Consider the following 16,688-nt stretch of genomic DNA (forward strand, 5'->3'; position numbering starts at 1 on the left):
AGTGCAGCATTTATCATAATGGCACTCAGTTTTGTTTTAATTCTCTACTTCACTACTACCTCCAGGAGGTCCAAAGTGCATCCCATAAATAAACCTGCCCTTTTTATTAGCTTGTTAAATCATTGGGCCCCTCTTAAAATGCTGTTACCAGCCCAGCACATCACAGTGCAGAAAATCACACTGGCCATCACAGAGTTATGGAAGATGTGATATTAAAGGTGTGCATCCTCCTAAGGAAAAAGAGCCTGCTCTGCCCTTTCTTATATAGTTCCTCTATGTTCAAGTTCAGCCTGTCATTAATGTGGACCCCAAGACCCCAAGTGGATCACGTCTACATACACTTCCTACTGTAAGTAGTGACTGCACATAGAGGTCCGTTGGTGCAGTGAAAGTCAATAACCAGTTCCTTAGTTTTGCTGAGTTTAAGATGCAGACAATTTTCTTTGCACCAAGAAACAAAGTTCTCCACCTGACTCCCATGCTTTCTCTCACCTTCCTTTGTCAACACACCCCATAAGTGAAGAATCATCTGAGAATTTCTGCAAGTGACATGACCTGCTGTTATATTTATAGTTGGAGGTGTACAGAGTGAATAGCCCATACTGATGGTCAGAGGTAGACTTGTCACTGGCCATTCCAGTTGAAGTGACAGGAGTTGTTGATGCAGTAGGAATGGTGGTGGGCAGGGGGACTGGCTTTAGAAGAAGGTGGCAGTGGGAGGAAAAGTCTACAGTATTTAAAAAATGGTTCAGGGCATTAGCTGTCCACATACACTTCTATCTAGTCTTAGTTGAGACTAGTAACTAGTAAAACAAAATCAGAAGCAAAAGAAAAAACAGAGAGAACACAGAACTGCTGTTAAAAAAGGCTGTTGTTTGCACAGCACCCGGAAGTGTACATTTATTGAATGAACTGTGGTAAGGGCTGAGTGTGATGAGACTGAGAGACAGCCTGCTGTTGTGAAAGAGTTAGAAGTCCGGTTGACCACAGTAGCTAAGTATCTCCACTGGCTAAGATGGTCATTCCAAAGGAACCAATTTCAAGTCCTGCAGTTCATCAGGGAGAACAAATAGCAATGACATGATGTGTTGTCCTGACCCTGAGACAGAAACATAGCAGCAGAAACATGTAGCTGTTAAGATCTTCATTTTTACCAGGTTGCTAGCAAACGAGTGGGTTCTTGCCTGGATTTTTTTCACTACAGAAAGCTGTATGACTATGTGATAGCTGGTAGTCACTGATGTTGGTCTTTGAACCGTTTAGAAGCCCCCTTGCTCCACTCTGGAAGAAAGTTCATTGAGGTCTGTGGTGCAGCTATCTAAGAAACCTTTCTGTCTATATCTGTTTGTGTTGCGGCTTGAGTTTCACTTTTCAATATGTGGATTTCACATGGCATCTGTACACGGAATATTTTGCCAAAATTTCAAAGCTGTATAAAAATGTATTCTGTTTTAACAAAACCAATAACAGAACATACATGGTTAAACATAAAGGTGCCAAAGTGTTTCTTTTGAGCAATGTCATAGGGGAACTGTTGTTGGTTCTCAAAACAACCATCAATATGAAGGTTCCAGAAAAACCCTTTATTGAAGTTCAAAACAGGCTCTATTGTATAAATAACCATAAACAGATGATAACAGATTTGTAAAATGCCAGTTGGTTCCTGATTCTAAAAGGACTCTTGCTGCATATAATAACTCATCTGTCTGTTATATCATGCTAGGTGGCCTGCTATACATTAAAGATTTCTGTTTTGTTCACAAATTAATTTTCAAAGCCCAAAGAACCCATTTCATGTGCACAGAACCCTTCACGGAATTAAATGGTTCTTTTTCAAGCAAAAGTTCTTTAAGGAACCACACAACCCAATAAATGCAATTAAAGAGCCAATATTTTTAAGAGTCTAAAGTATTAGAAGAAAATAAGGGAAAAGAAAATAAATTGTAATGCATCATTCAGCCTTTCTAGACTTTGTGAACGTTTTGTTGTAACAGTCTGATGGGCATATTTGCTGCTCTTCCCCACCCCCCGATAACTTCTGACATAATTTTTGGTGCACTGACCTTTAACCCTTCCTGATGTTGACTTCAGTGGCAATTTTGGCACGAAAATTCTGGTGGTGCCACGTCATAATTTTTCAATATGTGCACAGATTTCTCTGACTTTAACATTACAGTAAGTTACCGAACTGATTCCTGTCCCTATTTTGTTTATGACCCACAAGTCATGAATGTCCAAGTCAGGATTTATGTCACAAAAGTAAATCAAACATGAGATTCTTCCTACTGGTTTCTCTAGATTGGTGTCAGATCATTGTGATACCACTGGATATTGTCATTACCTGACATAATACAGCCATATAGATTGAAACACTAAGCACATCAAGAGCCCTACATGCACCTGCTGTCCTAGAAAGTAAATTGACTATGAAGAACCTAAACTGAAACTGAAACACCTGAACTTTAGAATCAGCTTTGAGGTGAAAAGGAGAAGTCACCACAACAGAGACAGAACATGCACACGTTATATACACTACATGTCCAGTAGCAGTGCTGACTACTGTGTGGCCAGGTATTAGCTGATCAGTGTAAGGACAGCAAACAATTGATAAACAATATTTTCAACATCCATACATGCTCTTTCTGCAACAGGACTCGGCACTTTTTTTAAATAGAAGCACAATTTTGCTGGCTCTTTTTCTTAAAGTGGAAAGAGTACAGTACATATAGGTCTTCGTAGTGGATTTTCAGACTTTAACACAGCCCCTCCTCACTGGTGGGTGAAAATCAAGATGTAGTGTAGCGTGTTGTGAATGATGCATCCCTGATATTGAGCGTGTTTCTTTTTTTTTTATCACTGTAGCTACCTTTATTGGTGCAAGTTGGTTGAAATATAATACTTTGGTCTATTTTAATAATTTGCTTATGTTATCATTGATTATTTTGTAGTTTTTATATGATAAAGGGTATTCTGCCTTATTCTTTGCATTTTGTGGGTGGCTGTCCAAGAGGTGGGCTACCTGCCCATCACCACAAGGGACTGCCCATAGCCTTATAAAGGCGCAGGAAAAGCTACAGTCATTGTGGTAAGTTTCTTTAGTGCTTATTGTTATTGTGCTTTTTGTGATTTACTGGATTTGTGACATCTGTGCCTAATTTCTTAAACTATACTTTGGTTGAATTCTTTGGGACATTGTTTGCCTTGGATTGCCTTTGCCATTGCAAGCAACTCTTTTTACCTTTTGTTCTCTTTGATTATTGCAAAGATTAGTTGAAATTATTTGTTGTTGCCCTTTTTTGTGATTAGCTGAGGTATTAAAATTAAAATCAACAACAGGCTGTCCTCATTTTAAAAAGGCTGATAATCAGCAAACCTCATGACTAAACTGGAAAGTGCAGGTTCGACATGTGCATACACACACACACACCCAAAGGTATAGACACCACTGCATGGCTAATTGGTCCAGTCCCTCAGTCGGAAACAAGATGACAATTTCACATACTACAAGTACTCAAGTAAATATCATTGAGGATATCATAGAAAATTGGACACTGCTTAAGAAGACAAAGCTGAGAATTGTAATAAACATCCATCCATCTATTATTCAACCCGCTATATCCTAACTACAGGGTCATGGGGGTCTGCCGGATCCAATCCCAGCCAACACAGGGTGCAAGGTAGGAAACAAACCCTGGGCAGGGCGCTAGCCCACTGCAGATTGTAATAACCATTTTAATTATAAGTTAAATGATTGAGCGAAGCTTATTACTTATTATCTTGCACAACATCTGGTGAGGCTATCCACCAATTCCTCTTAATGCAGAAATGCCACTGGTTCACTTCCAGGCCAGTCCACAGAAATCACTTTGTTATGTTTCAGTCAGGGTTCTTCCCCTGGTTGGGATTCAAATTCCCATTTTATGTCTTTTTTGTTTATTTTTGATTGTTTTGTCTATGTAAATATGTTACTTTTGTTATTCATTTGTATTATTCTGTGATTTCTTTAATTAGTTTTATGTTTAATGTTATTTATATGTTTCCATGCCAGTGCTACCATGTTCCTTGTGTTTTTGGGTGGTTCACAATAGCCGGGGGTCACCTGTCCATCTCCGCCGGAAACAAATAGTCCCTTGCAGTTCATTTGAATGTGCTGAAATTGGTTTATTATGGAGTTTCTTATGCGATTAGTACTGTGCTTTTGTGAGATTACTGTATTTTTTGACTTAATGCTCTGTTTTTAAATTTGCCTTCTGAATTTGTGTTTTTGGGACTGTTTGCCTTGGATTGCCTTTGCTGTTTAAGGCAAATCCTTTTGGGTCTTTTGTGTTCTTCTGAATTTATTTCTTTCAGAGCATTTTTGAAAATAACTCATTTATTTATAAAAACTCTTCATCTGCCTTTATGTTTTACAAGCTGGAGACTGACAGATCCTCTGACTTGTCAGGGTTTTTTGCAACATTTTATGAGACTGTGCTTAGGAATTCCTAGGTCATGACACACTTATGAGCTCAGTGTTGCATCTTCAAAGCCTTGAGACTCCCAGGTTACTCTGTCCTTTGGTGACCTCACAGCTGTGACCTATACATTCTGGTCCCATAAATGGCAGGTTCTAAACTGCCCTCATTGCTCCCTGGAAGCAGATCCCTCTCCGTCTGATAGAGAATCAGATTAAACCGACTGTTTTGTATCTTCATTTTGAACAAACACAACATATACCAGTTATGTTTGGTATAGAACAAACTAGTAGCTGGAATAAAACTCGCTGTGTTAAGAAAGAGCAACAGTGGATACAGGAATTGGCCACAGTTTACCCACATGGATTAAATGAAAGATGATTTTTGAATTTGGAGTATTGCACATTCTGCGAATGATCTGAACCTTGTGATTATAATTCAGGTAGTGTGTTTTTTAGTAATTATGAGCCTAATTATATTTAATAATTTAAATGGGGGGTTAGATTGCCAGGGCCATGCATTTGAGCCCCTATGCCCTACCCTAACCCTCCTTTTTCTAGGAGAGTTAACTCTACTTCAAAACTAGAATTACTGTACTATCCTCCCGAGCACCCTGCTCTTTCTGCAGGGTGATGCCAACATGAGACATCCTCAGCACTCTTAAAGTACCCCTATTGGATCCTTATATGTAGAGGACCTCTACTACTAGTTTCTAATATTATCACAACAATTTGTAATGAGAAAGTTCCAGATTAAGTTGTGATTGAATTTTGTAGGACACTTAACTTCCCACCAATCTAAAAGTAAATGTGTTGGACTAAGGATGGGAACAATTTTAAACAACTTTTATAGTAAAGACACATTTTAAGTATGTTTCCTCTATGTTTTTCTAGTAATCGAGATCTACTGTCATCATGGTCCAGATTCTGGATAAGACAGAAACAAGGGAGGCACTGTGGAAAAAATGTACCATTGCTGCACAGTTACATGGACCTGGGTTTGTTTTGGTGGCAAAGTTGCTCCCTGTGTTTATGCAGGATTTTCCTAGTCATTCCAGTTTTCACTTATACCCCAAAGATATTTCCACTAATGCTAATCCATTATATAGGCAATGGATGGATTGGAGTCTGAACTGTAATTCATTTGGAGCACTTCCAGGTTTGGGTCCTGCCTTGTGTCTGCTTTTCTAGGAAAGGCTTTGAGTCCCATTGACCAAGTAATGTTCAAATATGTGTTCATAAGTTGATTGGACGGATGTATATAAAGGAGAATATATGAGTCAGCTTTCCAACTCTATTATTGTCAGACAGGATGCAATCAAGAAATGTAAGCCTGGGTTGAGATTATTAACACATTTATTATTGCCATCTGAAAACCACAAGAAAACAATCTGCAAGAATAAGACATTCTGCAATTTATTTTTATTTATACCTGTAGACATATGTGCTTTAAAGGGTGAGTATTTAAATATTGTTACTTTTTTAATATTTTGTACAGTGTATTTGGATATATATAAAGTGATCTTTTCTTTTTACTGCTTATTAAAACCCCCTATTATGGGAATAATCCAGTCTCAGTAGCTGCAACAATCGACTCCAAACACTAGCCTGTGCATTTCTTATTTCTGTTCAAATGTGTTACACTAAACACAATTCACACACACCCAAAAACTGTGGTGATCTACTGCCATCTGCTGAAATATAAACAACTGAAAAAAATACATGTTCACAGGAGTGCAGCCTTACATGGGTCATAAAGGCTGCTCCAAAATATACACACATTTAATGAAAAAGATAAGTCAATCAATTTGTGGTCTTTGAGGTGGCCTGCTCCCTCCTATTTAATCATCACATGCTTCAATATTTTTCATTTGTAACAGTAATTAATCCATGATCTTTGCTACTATCATGCAAAGAAATCAGACATTGTAGATAACTGACTGTAGCTTGTGGTACAGGCAAACAGTTGATACAATACACATAACTAGAACAGAAATGTTTTTCATGTTATAGTAATAATGTCAAAATACTGATGTGAAGTGTATAATGTGTGAAGACTGAAGTCCAAATTTCAAATAAACAATTTCAGAAAAGACACAGATATAACAAAACAAGTGCTCTTTTTTTCTGGAATTTAACCAACGTAAAAGAAATTCGAAATTCGGATAGTGTATGAAACACACACACACACACACACACACATATATATATATGGATTTTATACACTGATTTTTCCTTAGAACCTATCTATTAATTGTTAGTGGAAAGCGCAAATATCCCCTGCAATTTTTTATGGCTTTTTTCATGGCATTACTGTGCTGTAGAGAGAACAGGAAGCAACCGCTGAGGGAAACGCAGTTCGGGATGGTAAAAGTAGCCAATCCGAGAACATTATTCATTTCTCCTTGCTGATGATTGACTACTGTCATGTGATGCATCTCCTGGTGAGTGGGTTTATCACCGCTGAGGGAAACCCGGTTTGGGATGGTGAAAGTAACCAATCCGAAAGCATTATTCATTTCTCCTTGCTGATGATTGACTGCTGTTTTGTGACGTGTCTCCAGGTGAGTGTCCTCGTATTTTCCATTTTGTTATTGTTTTGTTATTCTTAAATGCACTCGATGTCGTCGAATCGCTCTGCACCTTCTAAGGCTTCTGGAACTGAGATTAAGCGCCAGAAAAGGTTTAAAACACTCCCGGAAAAGGTTGAACTACTGGATTTGCTCCAGGAACTAAAATTTATGCTGCTATGGTATTAATGAAAGCACTGCACGCTACATAAAGAAGAACAAAGCATATACTGTATATATATACAGTATATATAATGTGACAGGAGCTTGGTGTCCTTACGCCCCTACACACTATATTCAGGGGGAGCAGCCATGGACATTGCAATACCTCCCCCTAAACGCTAGTTGGCCACCTCCCTGGGGTGGAACAGTGCCTCGGGTTCTCACAGGGCATCCTGGGAATTGGAGTTGGGTGCAGCCCTTTTGGGTCCCGCAGGTACTGCCAGGGGATACTATATTTGGGACTCCTGAGCCCGTGTGGGCAACCAATTTGTCACAACTAGAAGTGCAGCCGGAAATGAGGGATCAAGCACCTGGAGCACTTCCGAGTGAACTATAAAGGAAGCCAGCAACCACCACTCATGGGCCAGAGTCGGGTGGAAGGAGGACAAAGCTTGGTGAGGAGTAGTGGAGAAGGAATAAGAGAATTATGTTACTGTATGTTTGGGACTGTGTTGTGTTTGTGGGTACGGGGAAGGCATAGCCCACAGACGAAGAAAATAAAATTTTATTTAATTTTACACATGCCTCCCGTGTCTAATCTGTGTCAGGTCAGGCGCTATATAGCATCTTTCTTACAATACACAGCTAGTGCAGAGGTAAGAATTGCTGTCTTTTTATAGACTAAAAACATACTGTCACCCACGTGCACATTGGAGGCAGCAAAAGGGCCAGTATTAGGGTAATTCCACGCCAGTCAATGGGGTGGCAGAGTACACTGAACCTTTTTTGCTTTCCACTGCAGACCGATTACGGGAAACTCTGCCTGCTCACAATGACGTCACTTTCAGTTTCCGGCCCTGATGACGGCACTTCCGTTTCTGGGCATGATGATGTTATTTCCGTTTCTGTCCCTGATGACATCACTACCTCTACTCTCCCTTAAAACCACCATCTTTGCGTCATCAAGTCAGCTCTGTTTTGGACTCGAATCTGTACACATATGTACTCTTTATTCAACACCAGGAAAAATTATACGGGTGGCTGCCCCAAACCTTTTTGTGAATCTTTTGTCTCATCTTTGACAATACATTTGATTTATTTGAATCTGTAATAGCCGGTGTAAATTTATGGAACTTCTAAAAGTTGGCGTGTTGTTTTATTATTCATTTTATTTCATTTTCTCTCACGTTCACTCTGCCACCAATCTGACACTGCTGTTTTCAAATAAAGATGTTCTATAACAGAAGTGAACTCAGATAAGGATGAGGGTTCTACATCGGAGAAAGAGAAAAGAAGCCCTTCCCTCAAGTAACGTCCACTCACACATAAGAACAACGCAGCTGCACCAGGCGTAAAGGTGAAAGATGGTACCATTTGGATGCAGCAAGAGGTTGGGTGTCATCCTGCCAGTGAATCTGCCACACACATGTCCTTCAACGGAACAGCAGGGTTTATAGAGCTCGCCAAGGTATCGTGTTTGTGATTATGTTTTGTGATGGTCTTTATATAAACCAAAATTTATATGTTACTTATTTAAAAGACAGTTCGAATGTTATTTACCTGTTTACCTTGATTTATTTACTTGTCTTCCTACAGCGTAAAGTCACAAGTAGACTACAGAGCTTCCTGTGTTTGATCGACACAGGCATGCTGACAAAGTACATGTGTAATGCCACTCCTTATTCAGAAAAAGATCCCAGTCATCCCACGGGAGAAAGACTTTCCGAGACAAAGATCAAAAAGCTTATGGAGTCGTTTCTGTACAAAGGCAGAACTGTAACAACAGTTGCATAAAGTGCGACAGGAGCTTCCACCAACAGCTAAAGTCAATTCAGTATGCAAGCAAAGCAATGGTAATGAGAATGCAGACAGACTTCTTTTTTGGCAAGTTGCTTGCATGTCATGGAATGACATACATGTAGCAGATTCACATTATATCATTACATTCATCCTGATCTTTTTTCTCTACTAAACAATGAAGTTCTTCTGTGTTCTTTTTATCATGCAGATTATTCCAGCCAAATAGAGCAATTCATAAAGCATAGTTTATCTGTAATAAAATTCTGTTAAATCCATGCTCAAACAGCATAGTAGGTCACTCATCCAATTATCTACTTAATCTTGAAATGTACTGCTCTTTTATTTATTTTTTGTGTGTAATCCTTCACCTTTGCACAAGGTTTTGGACTTGTTTTTATACCCTATATTATGAATGTGATATTAATTTGGCCATTGATAGCTTGTTTTGCTTAGATACATTTATTTAGTCAATTTTCGTAACCATCTCTGTTTATTACGCTTGTCACTGTTTTGTGCTCTCATTACTAGGAATGCATTCATGATTGTTAGGGGTGTGTCCTCAGAGGTCATGACCTTTGGTAGTGATAAAATAGGTTTAAACGTTTACTATCTATCTGAATTTATAGATTCAGGAAACAACCCTTCCTTGCCTTATATTTCAAAAACCCTTAACTCTTCTCTAGTTTTCAACTAATGCTTATATTTTTTTTATTTGATTTTTGTCTCACAGTGTGACTTTGGTAACAGTGTGCCTTTCTATCTTGTTTTGACTCCTTTTCAGATTTCTGACTATACCTTTTCTCCCAGTTACTTTTTGAAATACCTTGCAAGTTTTCCTTGCAGAATACCTTTATTCCAGAGCTCTTTCTGTTCCTGGTGATGGAAAAAGCTGTTGTTGAGGTCTGAAGGGGAATAAAGATGCATTCCTGAACTGCACTTTTCTGCACTTCATGAAGGACATTGGGAGAAAGTCTGCTCAGAATTATTATAGTGGAGGCAGTGGTAAACAATAGGCATGTTATACAAGGATGTGGATTCACGAAGGCCACTACATGCCTTTTCTGTTCATATGGATCATGCTAATTAATTGAACTAACCAACATGCCATGTCAAGCACATTACCCTAGTAAAGGTTTGTGGGTTACACAATGCATACTTTGAGTACTAGAATCTCTGTACGGAGCAATGGGCACAAAGTAAGCACCAATCTTAAACAGAACATGTGAGCCTCAAAAAAGTGCACTCAATCCCACCGTACCAGCTTAATGCCAGTACCAGTGCCAGTGTGCAACCTAATGTGCCCATCTTTGGCAAGTACAAGAAAACCCAAGGAAACCTTAGAGGGTACAAAACTTCACACAGAGAAGTCTCAGATGGTGAATGACAACAAGTAATCATGCATGTTACAACAAATATAACCTAAATTTGTACGTCCTAACTGATCTCCAATGTGAATTGCCCAGAACACCAGTCAGTCATTGAACTAGATTCCAATTGATATCAACATGCTTAAATTTCTGCTCTACACTCAAGTTTGACTGAAACACACCATGGAGGTTTCTGACCTTCAGCTTTCAAGCTCTGAATCCAATCCCTCTAATTACCACAAGAACCTGGCACTTGGGGGGAGTCCATCCCTAACAACAGCCTGCAGTGCCATTTTATATGCATTTCTACATGCATTTTACAACTTTGGTGATGAGTCCTGCACACCAGCTTTTACCTTTTCAGGTTGAAAATCCCTATCTTTATATAGAACCTTAGAGCTTAGTCTTTCCCTTCCAGGGTCTGTTGTAAAAAACATATGGGGAAAGTAATTAAACTTTGCATTTGTATTGTATTTTCACCCACAACCAGGAGGAAGATGCTGATCAAATGGACAAGCTGTGACTGCATCAAAGTTTGACCAGTTAGCCAACCAGCAAATGTCAGGCCTGCTATTAATTAAAGATGCATGCATATCACCATGGTGTCAATTTTGGCAAACCCAGGAGCAGACACATTAGTTTACCTACACAATCCTCTTTGAAAGGAGCATAAAAGATATCAAAAACAACATTATTAAATGTGTTTTCCGTGTCTCCTAACTCTTTATTGATATCTTTGTGTAGTTTTGTTTTTCAAATACAGAACAGAAAGTCTCATTTTAGTTTATAAGATGAGGAAATGTATTTTAGCCAGAAATAGCTCCAGACGAAGCCACATTACCTTTTTTTCTGTGCCTTTCCCACACCCCTGTAATTTAACTGTCATGTTGTTGTACAGCCAGTACTCTCTAACGCAGAACTTCATTTCCTTTCCAGCACCCATGAGATGCACTTCTAAAAAAGCAGGTCATTTGTGAGTACAGAGAACTCGACCTTGCATGAAAGCATAAGCAGCAGACTCTAGTATCAACAGATGGACTCGTGTTAATGAGTTTGACAGTCAGAAAATGAGGTGACATAGTCAAAACAGAAAAAGAGGCAATAGCTGGTCAATCAAAACAAACTAATAGAATGTGAAGATAAGGGTAAAGTCATAAAAGTATGAGCATTTAGGTTAAAATCTAAATCATGTAAAAGGAAACAAAACATTAGGCATAGCTTACTTGAAGAATGTAGCAAAGACGAAAGAAATCAAATAATGAAAGATATTAAAGCTAATGCTTTAGCGGTGCAAGGCCTGATTATACAAAGAAAAGAGAGTAAAATAGGTTACTGCCAGATAACTACAAGTACAATTGGCAAGTCAAATCAGTAATAAATACCACATGGCAGTCATGATAAGCTGCATGTGGCCCAGTGTTGGGTAATCGTGTCATGATATTAACATACAGCAGACTTCTAATGGACAGTCCATCTCTGTTAGATAATTTCCTTCTATGTCTACAATGAAACAAGTAAAATAAATTAAAGAAGCGTACTTGTTTTGACATTTTTATCTTGTTTCATCTTGCTTGAGAACTGTCCTGTACATCTAGTGGCTTTCGATATTGGATTTTTTTAGATAAGTTAACATGGGTTTATAAATGTCTGAAATATATTATAAGGGCTATTTTTTATCCTTTTATCTGTAAACAAAACATTAGAACAGAATAGAGCTCAATTAAACTAATAAAAATAACATCTAAAGTCCAATAGTATGTGGCAAAACAATCCATGAAAGTCAACATTCAATCTTCACCTGAAAAAGAGAGCTTTACAACTAAAGAGCCTATTTAAAAATGATAATTTGAGCAGGATGAAAAAGCAACTTAAATAAAAGGCTGAGCACAGGCCCAGCATAGGGTTTCAAATCACATTACCACTACTACTGCTCAATCTGACTTTTTGCCAAGAACAGATTTTTTTGGCTATGCCTCATAAATAAAAAAAATGTAACATTTATTTAATCTAATGGACTAGTGCTTCATAGTTTTATGGTCTGCTTTCAATTAAAGAATTTCTGTCCAAACTCTAATTTAATTCAAATGCCCTTGCCAAGTACTTTTTCAAACAAGTAGCACAATTAATTTAATAGGTTTACAGAATGACGAGAATCTCAGAATAATGCAAGACTAACCTTCTGTTGGGCCTCAGTGAGCTATTAATGAAACAATTCTCAAACCATCATCGGGCCAATGAGGACTGTAATGAGACACACATACCTTTAACATAATTTGGAAAAATGTTTCTAAGGAAATCTGCATTTTTTTGGCGGGAAGTAATGGAAATGGATAACTTTAGAACTTTCTGTGTTGCTTACACTTGATGCTATATTTGATTATTTTTTTGTAGAATTGTACGCGTGTCTGGCTTCTTAGGTACTACTGTGTAGTCAGTTTGAGAATCATATCATACCAATCATACCAATAAGCCCTTTCATCTATATAAAGTAATAACCATCATTAAAGCGAAATGAAGGTTCATTGAGTACATTATTTAAAAATTCAGATTCTAATCTTGCTCTGTTTTGTTTGTGCTAATTAGGTGGCCCTTCACTGACTGGATTATGTTCATTACAATGTCTCATTCCCTTATTGGTCATTCTAGATTGAAGATAGCTACAATCCAATATATTTTGGTCTTGTTTGTTGTAGTAGATGGATGGGGGTGGTATTGGTGTGGGGGTAATGGGGGTTTGGGCTCCATTAGCAGCGGTGTTATTTTACACTTTTTTAAAAAATACAATTCCGAGATATCCTGTATTTACTCATCCAAAATAATCACAAATAAGCATGAGCAGCAAACATACGGCTTTGAAAGAAAATGAAAAGGATAAGGCAGCAAAAGCCCCGTCTGAGTCTAAACCAGTTTCAATTTCATGGTACAGCCTTCCAGAGACAAAGATATGGACCTGCCAGGGCCTGACACTACAGCATCATCACCAGCCAAGAGCGCTAGTGGGAGCGAAACTGCAACTGAGGAGGGCAAGGACTATTCATCAATGTCAGTGGAACTATTGGAGCCAAGCATAGTGTTTTCATAATCATGTTCAACTTAAACTAATACTCCCCAGTGAGTCTGCTGGACTTGCAACTCTGCTTATGGAGACTGAGGAAGATCAGAATTCACTCTCTGAGTTGAAGTTAACGTTTACCACGCTCAGGGCCTTGCTCAGTGGGGACATAAATAACATAAAGTTAGATATAAAGATGGACATTAAGGAAATTAAGAAATAAATAAGGATCCTAAATAAGAAACATCATCAGGATATAAAAAAGTTTAAGTATTAAGAAAAAAGTATTAAGTTTACTACAACCTTTACAGAAATGAAAGGAAATTCGAGTAAGTTAGAGAGTAAAATTAGCGTACTTGCAGCTCAGCTTTAAGATGTTAAGCAAATGTTTTGGACCTGTATTGAATATAGTTAAACAATTGCCTTCAGCTGCAAATGAAAAAGCAACAACTACAAAATCAGAATGTAAAGTGCTTGCTGACAAACTGGCTGTGCTGGAAGATAGATATAGAAGGAACAACATCAGAATTGAAAGTATTCCTGAAAAAAGTCCAAACCCAGTGAAATTCAGAGCTGAACTATTCTCTAATATAACTGGAGAGGACTTTAAATCGGACATCAAGATCTCAGCAGTCTATCGTTTAAGTGGATCGAATGCCACCAAACCAAAAAGCCTAATTGTTTCAACAAACTACAGGCCAAATAAAACATAGCCATTCTCAGAAAGAAAGATGAGATTGTATTTGAAAACAATCACATTCATATTTTCCCAGATTTGTACCCTGCAACACCTGCTAAATGCACTGCATTTTACAGCAATAAACAACACCTATATAGAGCTAAAATCAGATACAGCCTTTTGTACACTGACAAACTGAAAGTGGTTATTGAAGATCAGTTTTACATTTTTAGTTCTCTGGATGAAGCAGATAAAGAGTTAAGAATACTGATCCTGACACTCTTTTGAAACACACACCCACGAGTCACACCGTATTCCAGCAAGGCAAAGAATATTCTACTTGAAGCTTGCACTCTGAACCATTTGTAATGTGACATTTTTTGCCATAACTGTATGTTTTATTTTATTTTATACTATTTTATACTTTTCTTTCTTTTTTGACAAATAGGTAAATAGCCATCGACAGTATTTTATATCCAGATAATCAGGAAAACCTAATTTAGGAACACTTCCATTTATTGTTAGAAATATCCCCAAACATGAACAACCAGGAAGTATGCAGCAATGAACTTTATACCTTTGACTTCACCATGTCACATGACACACTCTTCCTGCTGACCTTCCATAGCAACAGCTTGGTAATCAAGCAAAACAAAATGGGCAAAATGGCAGCAAACTTAATGCAAAGAACATAGTGCAGCAGAAGAATGTATTCATTTTTTAACATCGTCACACCACTAAATAGAAATTAAATGTAACCACTAAATTCCTTGGCTTCCCAGACTCCCAAAACAATGCCTTGGTGATTTTTAAAAGCTAAAAAGAAATTAAAAATATTGTCAGATCATACAACCTACACTATGATGTTACATTTGGTGACTAATATTATTAATATTAATAATAATATTAATGGATTACTGTAATGCGCTCCTCATCGTGATTCCTGGCAAGAGTATTCAGAGACTCCAGTATATTCAGAATTGCGCTGCCAGAATCCTGATGAGGGTTCGAAAGCTTGACCATATCACCCTAATCCTGAAAACCCTTCACTGGCTCCCTGTTCCACTCAGAATTGAATTCAAGGTCATTCTCCTCACCCATCAGTGCATCTATGGACATGCCCCCCTTTACTTACAGGAACTCCTTACCCCTCATACCTCCTCACGCACTCTCCGCTCTGTACACACTAACACTCTCCAAGTCCCTAGAGCCAAGCTTCACAGTATGGGTGATAGGGCTTTTTCATCTGTGGCGCCGAGACTGTGGAACGCCCTCCCTGACTACCTGAGAGCCCCACAGTCGACTGATGTTTTTAAACGGAATCTAAAAACTCATCTTTTTAGAAAGATTTTTTGTTAAAGAATACATAGATTTTCTTGTTTTATTATTTTTGTTTTTACTCTGTAGCACTTTGAGATTTCTAAAATATGAAGTGCAATATCAATAAAATTTATTATAGGAAAAAAGTGAATGTTATCTTGTGAATAGTAATAAAAAAGTATTAAAGTAATAAAGTAATTGGATTGGGTTAGAATACAACAGAAAACAGTCATGAATTGTTGCCTCTGCCATTTATAATGTTCAGGTAGCATCACTGTGTAGTGTGTTAACTCAACCAGAGAAGGATCATTTGCTGAAACAACAGCACTTCACTTACTGTCATTTGCAGATTCCAAATTTTATCATAACTAAGACTGTTCTGTATTTATTATTTTATTAGATATATGATAGATGTGCATATGCTGTGCTTGTACTGACCTTTAGTAACATATATACAGTAAGCTGGTTACTTTCTTTTTATCTGATTGAGGACAATTGTATAAATAAGAATTACACTGCTCTTTTAATATACTGTAAAGCTGGTTTGTTGGTCCTGGGTAAAAATATAAAATACGAGTGAATAAACATTATTCATTTGGTTGAATTAGACTGAAACTCAATAGCAGTAGTGAACTGTGATATTCCCAGAAAGATACCTTGAGTCACTAAAACATTCTTCTTTTAAAATTACTTCTTGATCTCTGGTTGTTATTAATGTTAATGCATTTCACTTTGAGACAATATATATATGCTAAAATAGTTATTTAAAAAAAAACATGTGGATGTTCTGAATATATACAGTATGAATATGAATATGCATGATTGTTTGTGTTGTGTTTATTTTGATGCTTTTTTGTACAGCACTTTGGCGCAACCTCTGTTGTTTTAAATATGCTTTTATAAAAAAATAATCTAATTTAATCTAAATATAAGATAAGATTTTCAGCACCAAGGACGTACTACCTTTTTCAACAAGGAATAAATATACACATTATTTAGGTTGACATGGATGCACTTTTTATTTTATTTTAAAGTTAATTGTGGCTCTGTAATGAAATGTGTCAGAGTTTTAGGGGATTATATCTGATTCTCAATGATGAACCAAAGCAATGCAATGCACTATATTGGAACATCTTTGATTTTTATATAGCAGGTTTTTAATTGATCTAAACCTGGACATATATACTGAAAGATGGCGCGATATCATTTGTCCACCTTATTTGCTGTTCTTTTTTTGTGAAGAAATGATAAATATTGTATCTTGCATAGGGTATGCATGCTGATC

The sequence above is a fragment of the Polypterus senegalus genome, chromosome 3 (genome assembly GCF_016835505.1).
Source record: "Polypterus senegalus isolate Bchr_013 chromosome 3, ASM1683550v1, whole genome shotgun sequence".
In the NCBI taxonomy this organism is placed as follows: domain Eukaryota; kingdom Metazoa; phylum Chordata; class Cladistia; order Polypteriformes; family Polypteridae; genus Polypterus; species Polypterus senegalus.